Source organism: Sciurus vulgaris (assembly GCF_902686455.1).
Source record: "Sciurus vulgaris genome assembly, chromosome: 17".
NCBI lineage: Eukaryota > Metazoa > Chordata > Mammalia > Rodentia > Sciuridae > Sciurus > Sciurus vulgaris.
The window spans coordinates 66,031,970-66,045,567 of record NC_136478.1 but is presented as its reverse complement, the minus strand read 5'-3'; the positions used below and the strand labels follow the sequence as shown (position 1 = coordinate 66,045,567).

The 13,598-nt window shown below is 40.7% G+C and overlaps 1 pseudogene across 1 annotated transcript; it reads right to left on the bottom strand.

Moving 5' to 3' along the window:
• Positions 1 to 5,505: 5,505 nt before the first annotated feature.
• LOC306648543 (vomeronasal type-1 receptor 4-like) lies at positions 5,506 to 13,261 on the bottom strand (annotated as a pseudogene). The gene is made up of 2 exons: positions 13,034 to 13,261; positions 5,506 to 6,070 (listed from the first exon to the last, which is right to left on the bottom strand). The product of its transcript is annotated as a vomeronasal type-1 receptor 4-like (transcript).
• Positions 13,262 to 13,598: the final 337 nt, after the last annotated feature.

The window sequence follows — 13,598 nt, the reverse complement described above, 5'->3', positions numbered from 1 at the left end:
GGCCTGACTCACCTGTCAGCTCGCTCTGTGACTATGACCAACCAGTGATGGCACCGACCTAGGTGCATGGGTCAGGCGGGGTTGTTCAGTTATGACATCTATTTTTGGCCTGCTGGCTAGGCGGGTTATCAGCCCACCACTTACCTCCACGGTGTATGTGGCCTGGCTCACCCCCCAGCATTCTCCATGACTCCCAGTATCATTTTTCTTCTAGGCCTTTTGTTTTTCTTAAATGCTATATTTTTGAGCTCACAATTTTGATCCTACATAACTAGGTTAATGATTTTTGATTAGTTCTTTTTATTCATCTCTAGAATTATTTTTGAACATCTGTTACATTGTAATGGAGATATACATTACATGACCTTTGTTTTGTGTTAAATATAAGCACACATAAAAATTAAAATTTAAAAAATGGATCCAAGTATTTTTAAGTCACGTGATTTAAAAAGATTCAATTTAAATTGGGTAAACTAGAAGTAAAATGCCTTTAAATTTAACTCACAAGTCTCTAGGTGGTCAAACTAATAAAACGTTGATGTTTATAAAATGTCTAACATCAATCTTTCTAGGACTTTTCTTCAACAGGAGAGAGATGGCAAATACTGTTGGTAAACTTGTCTGATATCTTGGTTTTTTTACACTTGTCTGATATCTTGGTTTTTTTACAATAAGATGAGTGAATTAGAGTTTACATGTATGGGATTACTGAAACGTGTTTGTTAGAGACATCTGATTAATTTATAAAGTTATTCCATAGAGTAACATACTTAAAAACATGTTTCTTTGTGTATTAAATGTGTTCATATTTTCCAGGTATATGACCTTTTAAAGCAGAAAATGTATGAAGCTGCTTTTCTCCAAATTAAACTCGTCTGTAATGGTAATTCTAAACTCATTATTTAATGTTCTACTATAGGACCTGTCATCAATAGAGTATATGTAAAGTTTGTTACTTTTTATAAAAAAATTAAATGTAAATGTATTTCTAAAAGTTATTGAGAGCCTGATTTGTTTAAAGGTTAATATCGTGAAAGCATTTTGCCACTTTGCCACACAAAAGGAAACTTAAAAGCTCTCTCATCCTTTCTTTAATTCATGTTTTAGATATAATGTTTAATTGTGTTAACTAATGATCATATAGACTCAGGAGTCAATATGTAAATTTCTTAAAATGACATTTAAGAAAGAGTGTGATGTGCAGTAGCAGAAATGGGACAACAGTGATTGAGATTGGGGTCTCTGACCTTATGACTGTGGCATGCCTGGTGCTTGGGAGTGTTCCTGTGCAGGGGCACAAGATGCCTAACTGCTGTGGCAGTACTCTCCCTGGGAAGGCTCTATACAGGAGTCCTATCAGCTCTGACATTGATCTCAGTTACACAGCTCTTGGGCAGGGAGAAATTCTTTTGCTAGATAACCAGTGTTTCATCAGCTTCCTTCTCTGGTTCCTGCCCACTGTACAGTAACTTTGGACAGCAGACTTCCTTGAGAGCTACACAGAACTCCCAACATTGCTCTTTGCAGCTATAAAAAAGTTACATAGATGTCCTAGTCTCTGTAACTTTCCTGAAAACAAAGTATAATGATACATAGTCTTTAACCTAATAACAAGACATATATAAAGATTGCTGTCATAACTCTTCAGATATGCATTTCCATCAGAGAACAGAACTCCACCTGATCTCAGCTTAATCTTCAAAATCTGTGTTTATAAACCTTTATTCTCTGATACTCCTTTGTCCCTTTGGTCATGCTTGTCATGGCAAAAAAGGAAAAAAATAGTTTCAGAATTAGAACATTTTATCTAAGATTTGTGAAAAGCCTTACTTGAGATAAGGCTCTGACTCACAACCCTGATGCATGTTAGAATGGCTCCAAAGTTAGCCAGACTTTAACTCATTTAAAGTTGTGTTCAAAATTTAATGTTTGTTGTAAAGATTACTGTGATCTCAAACAGGGAATATAATGAATAACTGAGCTAAAATTCAAGATAGCTATTGCGCAAACTGTATGTTTTACTGTTGGTGATTCCATTTTGTATTTTTCTGATAAACTCTAACTGTTGCCTGATTAATATTTTGCAGAAGTACACCATAGATTAACTTGAAATAAATAATAAGCCATCACCTACAGGACAGAAAATGTAGACCTCAATTATAAAAAAATGGTGGTAAATAACTGTAAAGTTATAGACATTGAAGTTAAAGCCCAGTACTCTTACTTTATGACTGGTGAGACTGGCTTGCTTGATAGTTAAGATCAAACTTAGAGATTACGATTAAACACAGAGGTCAATAAAAGTCCATATTTGGGTCTTGCCCTCAGTCAGCCTGAGTCCAGGGAACAAGAGGACTTCTCTAAGGAGGTTTGCAACTGTGGGTCACACGACCTCCCAAACAGGGAGATTGATGAGGCCAGTAGAGGGTGAAAAGTCACTCAGTGCACCTGATGCAGAGGAGGGTCAAGGAAAAAGGGAGACATCCCTGGTACTTTCAAGGGAAGCCACTCATTGAGGAGACCCTGCCTAACCAATGGCACTAATGGAGCTAAGGAGCTACTCTTAAGTTCTCTATGAGTGACCCCTGTGGGAACTCAGCTGACTCTTTAACAGACAGGAACAGTCACTTTGACCAGCTTGATCTTAAACACCTAGCAAAACAGTTAAAACCAAAATATAGCCACTCTTGGGCATTTAAAAGAAATAATAGTTAGGTGTAACTTGTACACTTGTGGTAGCCCACTAGAATAAAGACTAAGAGCTACAAAAGAGAGATTCTTAGCAAATGTGCCTGATAACTATTAAGAGAAACTGCCAGAGTCAGAAAGTTTTAGTTACTTTAAGGCCTACAGACACAGGTAGGCTTAATCAATGTTTACTAGTATCTCTACTAAATGTTGTGTGTACATTCATGATAACCTAGACAGTGTTAAAGTTCCCAAATAAAGACCTTGTCCTCTCCAGCCTTTGCTAGGCTTTGTTATGGGAACAACTTCTCAGTTCTTCCACCCCCTGGTGAGGAATTATTGACTTCTGTCATCTTTATGATATGCATTGGCATGTTCCAAATTCTGCAACATTTATCTTGTGCTAATCTCATTTCAGTACTCATGTCTTTTTGTTCTTCTCTCATAGAAGCACCCATCCCCAGATGCCTTTACAACCTGCTCTTCCCTAACCAGACTTCTACCAAAGACCCCTTGATTGACATGATCTAAAAAGGGAACTCCAAACTGCTTGCCCCATGCTGCCCCCTTCCATCTCAAAGAAGCCAGATTGGTCATCGCCCCCCTTTCCCTACAGCAGTAAAGGAGTTCCTAAAATTAGAGGGGTAAATGAAGCCAGAATTGGGGACAGGCAGTTAGTGTAGAAATAGGGGATCACTCAAATCCAGGAAATGAAGTCCATGAAAACCATCTGCCTCTGGAAGACTGGAAGTTGAAGACTTCCCCTGGGAGAATGGACTTTTTACATCTCACCTGCAAAATCAGCCCTAGTCACTTAGGCAGGAAGGAGAGAGAAGGCTTCAGAAAGAACTATAGAACAAAAGATTTTCTTATAAAAACAGAAATGGGGGAATGTAATATAAAGCTTCTCTCCACTCTCTCCATTGCATCACAACATAGCTTGACAGTCTGAAAGCTGCTCTCCTTGCTCTTTCCAGTGCAGCCATTTTCCCTGCCTCCCAACTACTTGTCAGTCTGTGAACATCCTAGCTAGCTATTGATTCATCAGTCAGCTTGCAAGTATCATTCTCCATTATTGGTCCCCTGTGAGCCCGGCAGAATTCAACTACTTAAGGGTAGCTACCCCGCCATCTTTTTCTCATGCTTTCTCTCTCCCTGACTTACTTTCTTTATCCTCCTCACTTTTCCACTCTCTCTCTAGCGTGCACCCTTTCTCTTTCCTTTCTCTTTTCCTCTCATTTTCTCTCTTACCCTGCAGGGAGACACTGTTTGCTTAATAAACTCCATTATGTGATTTCCTGTGTCAGGCATGGTTTCTGTGGGATTTCTTACACCCCTGAATAAGACACTCCCATGTGCTCACCTGTCTCTAGTGCAGGACCAAGTACCTGTGGCTGGGTGCTCTGTCAGGTAAAGGAATTAACTTAGCTCACACTTCTTCAGATGCAAGAGCATGGTGCCAGCATCTACTCAACCTGGTGAGGCCTCACAGCAGATAGAATCACAGTGGTGGAGCAGGTGCAGGAGAGACGACAGGCAGGACAGGGAGTGAGGGACGTTGGAGACACCTGCACTTGCTGTGGAACCCCCATTCTCATGGGAGCTGATATATTCTGGGAGAACAGCATTTGTCCCTTCCAGGGTGACTGCCCCAGGACCCCACACCCTTCTCCTTGACTCCACTTCACAAAGGTTCCAACACCAAATACAACACTCCAGAGATGAAGTTTTCACCTCATAAACCTTTATGGAGAATCAAAAATCATACCCAAACCAGAGCATGAGTACATCAAGAGAGGAATGCTAAAATTAGCTATGTGAAATTCCTGCAGTTGAATTCTATCACCAGTAACACATGGAAATACAAATTTTTAAATTTAGAGAATTTTCTAAATCAAATATAAAAGAGTACATACAAAAGAGATGATTGTCATATTCTGGTAACTTTGGGGGATGTTTACAGGACAGGCAAGTGGACTCATCTTAGAAACCAAGGACACTGCTTTTCCACAAAGCAGCTGAATGCAAGGTGTGTGGTTGGTTGGTATAGCTTTGTTGAGTAACACATGCCTGACTTGTCCATAAGAATAGTGTAAATATATATGTATAAATTCACTAGTAACAGAATATACTATTGCCCAGGGTTTTATGTCATCAATGTGGACAGTGTCTTAAGTAAGATTATACACTGAGTAACATTTGAAAAGATGACATGTGCACTATAAAAATAAAACAACAACCAACAAAGGTAATTCAATACAATCTGTGTCATAGAGGATGTTAGTATATCACTGCTTCCCCTTATGTCCAGAATTATGTGAAATATACAGGTCTGATTTCACTGGCTAAAGACAAATCTTGTTTGACAAAGTTCACTTTAATATTTCCCTCAAGGGACATAGCTGAGACAAAAATAAAAGTAGATAAATAAAAAATAGAGTCCATGTGTTTTAACAACTTAATCAGAATATCAGGAAAATATAAAAGAAAGTAGATTTTACACTTAAGTGCTTACCATTTATTAGTATGTTTAAATCAGAAATGTACATTTGCTACACATAATTTTTCAGAAATGTTGATTGATGACTATAAACATAATCCAAACTGTATGCATGCCCACATGCTCATGTGCACAAACATATACACATATACACATGCAAACATAAATACAAGGTCTATGTGTAAACCACTACTCACAAGTAATATCACTGCACATAACTGTTCTTACAATTTTTTGGTTAAGAATAAAAATAAAAATTGTGCAAAAGCTTACAATTGACAAGTTTCCCATGACATCACGGGTTATTCTATTCTGTATCAAGTTGAAGCAGAACCTGGATACACTGGAGTCTCAGCACATGAGCAGAAGGAAACACCCATCAAGAATAACAACTGGTTCCACAAGAACCAGACCAGGTTGTTCAGAATACCCACACAAACTTGAAAGTTGCAGGAAAGTGTGTAAAAAGAGACAAGGTGCTCACCAGTAGAAGGATGTTTTTTATGGCTCTGGACTCAAGGGAGGACCTGGGGGAGCTGGTCTTATGACAAGCATTCTCTGCTTGTGCCTGTGCAGGATGAGCACCATGGAGCTGCTGACCCAGAGCATGAGTCCCACACACAGGGCATCAGGTAAGGAGAGCAATCAAGGTAGGCTCAATGCCTAACACCGTGATGGTCTGTGGTGTAATCACAATGAACCCTAGACCTGAGGAATATGGAAGGAGACGAGGTACTGGGGAGCCTTCATTTTGAGCTCTGCCCATCTCAAGTTCCACGAACTAATCTTAATGGCACGAACGATGCTCAGGAGGCAGGTGCTGCAAATGGACACACCCTGCCCACCCTGTGAAGATAGGAAATCAGCTTGCATCCAAAATCACTGAGGAGGAGGTTTCAAGATGGCGGCCTAGAGGGTGGCTGCATTTCATGTTGCTCCAGGACTCAGGATTCAAAAGAGGAGATATTGAGACACTTGGGACCAACTCAAAGCAGCCGGGTGAGTCTCACCCATTGGGAGGAGTCCCGGATGGGACAGTGTGGTCCCGGAACGCAGGAAACTTTGTGAAGTAGTGCTGCCGGCGAGACGCCCCTCCCCCCGATGGAGCAGTGAACTCGGACAACTGGAAGCACCATAAAGGAGGCCGCTCCGCACAGCGCTGGGACTCGGAGCAACCACTGGGGCTCCGGCGGCTGCCCAGGGGAGGAGTGGCGAGGAGAACTGTGTGGACTCAGGACACTGGGGCCTGCCCTGAGCAGGAGGAGGAGGAATGTGGACGCTTGGATTCGGAGTGTCTGCACCAGAGCTACAGGCGGTTGCCAGAGGAGAAGCTGCGCGGCGAGCTGTTTGGACTCAGAACGATGCTTCTGAACCCCAGGGCCTGCCCTGAGGATGAGGAGGAGGAAGCGGAGCGCGGCCACTTGGATTCAGAGTGACTACACCAGAGCTGCAGGTGGTTGCCAGAGGAGGGGGTGCGTGGCGAGCTGTTTGGACTCAGACCACTTCTGAACCCCGTGGCCTGCCCGGAGGAGTAGGAGGAGGAGGAGGAGGAGCACGGCGGGTCGTTTGGACTCGCAGTGACTGCATTAGCGCTCCAGGCGGCTGCTCAGAGGGGAAGGCGAGTGGTGAGTTGTTTGGACTTAAAGTGACAGCGCCTGAACACAGGGGGGCTGCCTGGAGGAGAAGCGTGGTGGGTCGCTTGGTCTTGAGTGGCCGCACCAGAGCTCCGGGCGGTTGCCCAGAGGACCCGTGCAGTGGGTCACGTGGATTCAGAGCCACTCAGAGCGACCGCTCCTGAACACTCGTGGGGTTATCTGGAGAAGGAGGAGGAATGGGGAGGGTCACTTCAACTCGGAGTGATTGATTGCCCAGGGCTATGGGTGGTTGGTGGGTGGTGGAGGCACGCAGTGAGTTTCTTGAACTCCTAGTGACCGCACCGGAATACTGGGCGGCTGTCTGGAGGAAGAGGTGTGTGGCGGGTCTCTGGGTCTATGAGCGATTGTACGGGGCCCCAGGTGGCTGCTCAGAGGAGGGGTCGCATAGCCAGGTGATTAGGTGCAGAGCAGGGTCCCAGGATCTAGGAGGCTTCTGGGTGGAAGAGCCGCACAGAGACTGGCTTAGGGCGAAGCGAAGGTTCCAGGAATGCGGGCAGATTCTCTGAGGAGGGGCAGCCTAAGGATACTCATCTGCGAAGGGTGAGGCTCCCAAGCCCAGGAAGTAGGGCCGGGCCCCTGGGAACTTTGCAGAGGAAGGCAGCCCAGCCCAGGCGGTAGCTGTAAATTGAGGGGTACCTCTAATAGGGTACTGACCAGCGAGATCTCCCCACCGGGTGAGTCTTCCCTGCCGGGTGAGGTTTCCCCACAAGGACGGTAAAACCAGAGACTCAGGCCCAAACAGGCCTTGACTCAGCCCGCAGCCTAGGTCCCCTTTGGATGACCATTGGTCAACAAGTGGAGGCACCTCTGCCCACTAGCAGGGATTATACCCCACCTGAAGGCCACCACTCCTAGAGAGGAAGCTTCCTTGTGGAGCACCGCATTATCAACTTCCTCCAAGACTTCAGGCTACTGAAGGCTAAGGGGGGATATATATAGAAATTTTCAGGGACATTGTAAGTCAATAGAGGAAATCTGCAATATCTCAGTGGTCCACTGATACCTGAACAATATGAGAAAACAAGGAAAGAAAATGCTGCAAACAAATCTAGATGTTACATCAATAAAAACCCAATGACTGCATGGCAGAAGAAATGACAGAAAAGGAGTTCAGAATGTACATAATTAAAATGATCAGAGAAGCAAACCATGAGATGAAAGAGCAAATGTAAGCATTGAATGAATGCACCAATCGACAGTTGAAAGAGCAAATACAGGAAGCAAAAGATCATTTCAATAAAGAGTTAGAGATATTGAAAAAAAACCAAACAGACATCCTTGACATGAAGAAAACAATAAACCAAATTAAGAACTCCATAGAAAGCATATCCAATAGGAGAGAACACCTGGAAGACAGAACCTCAGACATTGAAGACAAAATATTTAACCTTGAAAACAAAGTTGAACAAACAGAGAAGATGGTAAGAAATGATGAACGGAATCTACAAGAACTATGGGATATCATGAAGAGGCCAAATTTAAGAATTATTGGGATTCAGGAAGGCCTAGAGAAACAAGCCAAAGGAATGAACAATTTATTCAAAGAAATAATATCAGAAAATTTCCCAAATCTGAAGAATGAAATGGAAAATCAAGTTCAAGAGGCTTATAGGACTCCAAATACACAAAATTACAACAGACCCACACCAAGGCACATTATAATGAAAATACCTAACATACAAAATAAAGACAGAATTTTAAAAGCTGTGCGAGAAAAGAACCAAATTACATTCAGGGGGAAACCAATACGGATATCAGAAGAATTTTCACTCCAGACCCTAAAAGCTAGAAGGGCCTGGAACAACATTTTTCAAGCCCTGAAAGAAAATGGATACCAACCAAGAATCTTATACCCAGCAAAACTTACCTTCAAATTTGACGATGAAATAAAATCCTTCCATGATAAACAAAAGCTAAAAGAATTTACAAAAAGAACGCCAGCATTACAGAACATTCTCAGCAAAATAGTGCATGAGGAAGAGGTGAAAAACAAAGAAGCAAATCTGCAAAGGGAGCAATTATATTAAAGGAATTGTCAAATAAAGGAGGAAAGAAGTTGTGTCAAAAAAATAAATAAATAAAATTTAAAAAATGAACCAAATGACAGGGAAACCAAATCTTATCTAAATAATAACCCTGAATGTTAATGGCCTGAATTCATCAATCAAAAGACATAGACTGGCAGATTGTATTAAAATGAAAGATCCAACAATATGTTGCCTGCAAGAGACTCACCTCATAGAAAAAGATACCCATAGACTAAAGATGAAAGGATGGGGAAAAACATACCATGTACATGGACTCAACAAAAAAGCTGGAGTATCCATCCTCATTTCCGATAATGTGGACTTCAAGCCAAAGTTAGTCAGAAGGAATAGAGAAGGTCATTTCATAATGCTTAAGGGAAGCATAAATCAGCAAGATATAACAATCATAAACATCTATGCCCCAAACAGTGGCTCATCCATGTATGTCAAACAAATCCTTCTCAATTTCAGAAACAAAATAGACCATAACACAATAATACTAGGTGATTTTATCATGCCTCTCTCACCACTGGACAGATCTTCCAGACAAAAATTGAACAAAGAAACCATAGATCTCAATAACACAATCAATAATTTAGACTTAACGTACATTTATAGAATATACCACCCAACCAAGAGCGAATACACTTTCTTCTCAGCAGCACATGGATCCTTCTCTAAAATAGACCGTATATTATGCCACAAAGCTAATGTTAGCAAATACAAGAAGATAGAGACACTAACATGTATTCTATCAGATCATAATAGATTGAAGTTAGAAATAAATGAAAGAGTAAAGCACAGAAACTATTCCAACATCTGGAGATTAAACAATATGCTATTATATGATGAATGGATAATAGAAGATATTAGGAAGGAAATTAAGAGATTCTTAGAGTAAATGAGAACCAAGAAACATCATATCAAAATTTCTTGGGCACTATGAAAGCAGTACTTAGAGGGAAATTTATTTCATGGAGCGCATTTAATAAAAGAAGTAAAACTCAACAAATAAACGACCTAACACTACAGCTCAAAGCCCTAGAAAAAGAAGAACAGAACAGCACCAAAAGTAGAAGAAGACAGGAAATAGTTAAACTCAGAGCTGAAATCAATGAAACTGAAACCAAAGAAACAAAACAAATAATTGACAAAATGAATAGTTGGTTCTTTGAAAAAATAAACAAAATTGATAAACCTTTAGCCACACTAACAAAGAGAAGACGAGAGAAAACCCAAATCACTAAAATTCGGAATGAACAAGGAAATATCACAACAGACAGGATTGAAATACAAAGCATAATTAGAAGCTATTTTGAAAAATCTATACTCCAACAAAATACAAAATTTCAAAGACATCAACAGGTTTCTAGAGACATATGAATTGCCTAAACTGAACGAGGAGGACATAAACAATTTAAATAGACCAATTTCAAGTAATGAAATAGAAGAAGTCATCAAAAGCCTACCAACAAAGTAAAGTCCGGAACCAGATGGGTTCTCAGCCGAGTTCTACAAAACCTTTAAAGAAGAGCTCATTTCAATACTTCTCAAAGTATTCCATAAAATAGAAGAGGAGGGAACCCTCCCAAACTCATTCTATGAAGCCAATATCACACTGATACCTAAACCAGACAGAGACTCATCAAGGAAAGAAAATTTCAGACCAATATCCTTAATGAACATTGACGCAAATATTCTCAACAAAATTTTAGCAAATCACACACAAAAACATATTAAAATGACAGTGCATCATGATGAAGTGGGTTTCATCCCAGGGATGTAAGGTTGGTTCAACATCAGGAAATCAATAAACGTAATTCACCACATTAATAGACTTAAAGTCAAGAATCACATGATTATTTCAATAGATGCAGAAAAAGCATTTGATAAAATACAGCACCACTTCATGCTCAAAACACTAGAAAAAATAGGGATAGTGGGAATATTCCTTAACATTGTAAAGGCCATTTATGCTAAGCCCATGGCTAATATCATTCTAAATGGTGAAAAACTGAAAGCATTCCCCCTAAAAACTGGAACAAGGCAGGGATGCCCTCTTTCACCACTTCTATTGAACATCATTCTGGAGACTCTGGCCAGAGCAATCAGACAAACCAATGAAATTAAAGGGATACGAATTGGAAAAGAAGAACTCAAACTATCCCTGTTCTCTGATGACATTATTATATATTTAGAGGAACCTGGAAATTCCACCAGAAAACTCTTAGAACTCATAAGTGAATTCAGTAAAGTAGCAGGTTACAAGATCAATGCCCATAAATCCAACGCATTTTTATACATAAGTGATGAATCTTCAGAAAGAGAAATTAGGAAAACTAACCCATTCACAATAGCCTCGAAAAAAATAAAATACTTGGGAATCAATCTCACAAAAGAGGTGAAAGATCTCTACAATGAGAACTATACAACACTAAAGAAAGAAATTAAAAACACCTTAGAAGATGGAAAGATCTTCCATGTTCTTGGATAGGAAGAATTAATATTGTCAAAATGGCCATACTACCTAAAGTGCTATACAAATTCAATGCAATTCCAATTAAAATCCCAATGATGTAATCCTTACAGAAATAGAGCAAGCAATTATGAAATTCATCTGGAAGAATAAGAAACCCAGAATAGCTAAAGCAATCCTTAGCAGGAAGAGTGAAACAGGGGGTATTGCAATACCAGATCTTCAACTCTACTACAAAGCAATAGTAACAAAAATGGCATGGTTTTGGTACCAAAATAGAAACGTAGATCAATGGTACAGAATAGAGGACACGGACACAAACCCAAATAAATACAATTTTCTCATACTAGACAAAGGTGCCAAAAATATGCAATGGAGAAAAGATAGCCTCTTCAACAAATGGTGCTGGGAGAATTGGAAATCCATATGCAACAGAATGAAACTAAACCCATATCTGTCACCATGCATGAAACTGAACTCAAAATGGATTAAGGACCTCGGAATCAGACCAGAGACCCTGCAGATTATAGAAGAAAAAGTAGGTCTAGTTCTTCAGCATGTCGGCTTAGGACCAGACTTCGTTTAACAGGACACCCATAGGACAAGAAATAAAAGCAAGAATCAATAAGTGGGATAGATTCAAACCAAAAAGCTTTCTCTCAGCAAAGGAAACTATCAGCAATGCGAAGAAAGAGCCTACAGAGTGGGAGAATATCTTTGCCAATCATACTTCAGATAGAACACTAATCTCCAGAATCTATAAGGAACTCAAAAAACTCTACTCCAAGAATTCAAATAATCCAGTCAACAAATGGGCTAAGGAAAGGAATAGACACTTCACAGAAGAAGATCTACAAGCTATCAACAAACATATGGAAAATTGTTCAACATCTCTAGTAATAAGAGAAATGCAAATCAAAACCACCCTAAGATTCCATCTGACCCCAATTAGAATGGCGATTATCAAGAATACGAGCAACAACAGGTGTTGGCGAGGATGTGGGGAGAAAGGTACACTCATACATTGCTGGTGGGGCTGCAAATTAGTGCAACCACTCTGGAAAGCAGTGTGGAGATTCCTTAGAAAATGCGGAATGGACCCTCCATTTGACCCAGCTATCCAACTCCTTGGCCTATACCCAAAGGACTTAAAATCAGCATACTACAGAGATACAGCCACATCAATATTTTTAGCTGCTCAATTCACAATAGCCAGACTGTGGAACCAACCTAGATGCCCTTCAATTGATGAGTGGATAAAGAAGCTGTGGTATATATATACCATGGAATATTACTCAGCCATAAAGAATGATAAAATTATGGCATTTGCAGGCAAATGGATGAAATTGGAGAATATCATGCTAAGTAAGATAAGCCCATCTCAAAAAGCCAAAGGACGAATGATATCGCTAATAATTGGAGGATGACACAAAATGGGGGCGAGGGAAGGGTTAATGTTAGGGTTAGAGTTAGGGTTAGGGAAGGGGGCAAGTATGGAGGAAGGAAGTACTGTATAGAGGGTAAAGAGGGGTGGGAGGGGTGGGGGGAAGGGAAAAAATAACAGAATGAATCAATCAACATTACTCTATGTAAATTTATGATTACACAAATGGTATGCCTTTACGCCATGTACAAACAGAGAAACAACATGTATCCCATTTGTTTACAATAAAAAAAAAAAAATCACTGAGGAAACCTGTCACTCCAAAAGATGCCACTGTCTGGGGAACGCCTCTACACAAAAGAGTTAACAAGTTGGCTACTATCAAGTGCCAAAGAATAAAGTCTGTGTGTCTTACCCTTCACCCAGTGAAGTAAAGGATCAGGTAATGGAGGAGAAGAGAGGATTTCCCAGAGCTCCAACCACAGTCTGTGACAGGAAGATGATTTCTACAGCCACCTCACTGGCTGCCATCCTGCCAGTTCCTGGCTGTCCCAGCCAGAGGATCCTGTAGGGGAACAGGAGGCCTGGGCTGCATGTGACCTGTCAACCCAAACATAGCATTCCCTACTCTCCAGAGTTCCCACTTTGAAAACTTACTTAGGGTTTTATTTTCACTAACAGATTTTAATAAGGTTTGTATGAATAGTTAAGACATGAAGTGTGTCTAAATCTTTGCTGTGAGGGCAGCACAAGTTGATTCTTGAATCTTCATGACTTCAGGCAGGTGCTGAGATGTCTTTGCATGGTGACCAGGAGAACTTGTGCACACAGAGCTTAAGTCTCTGTTCAGATTCATACCTTCTTATGT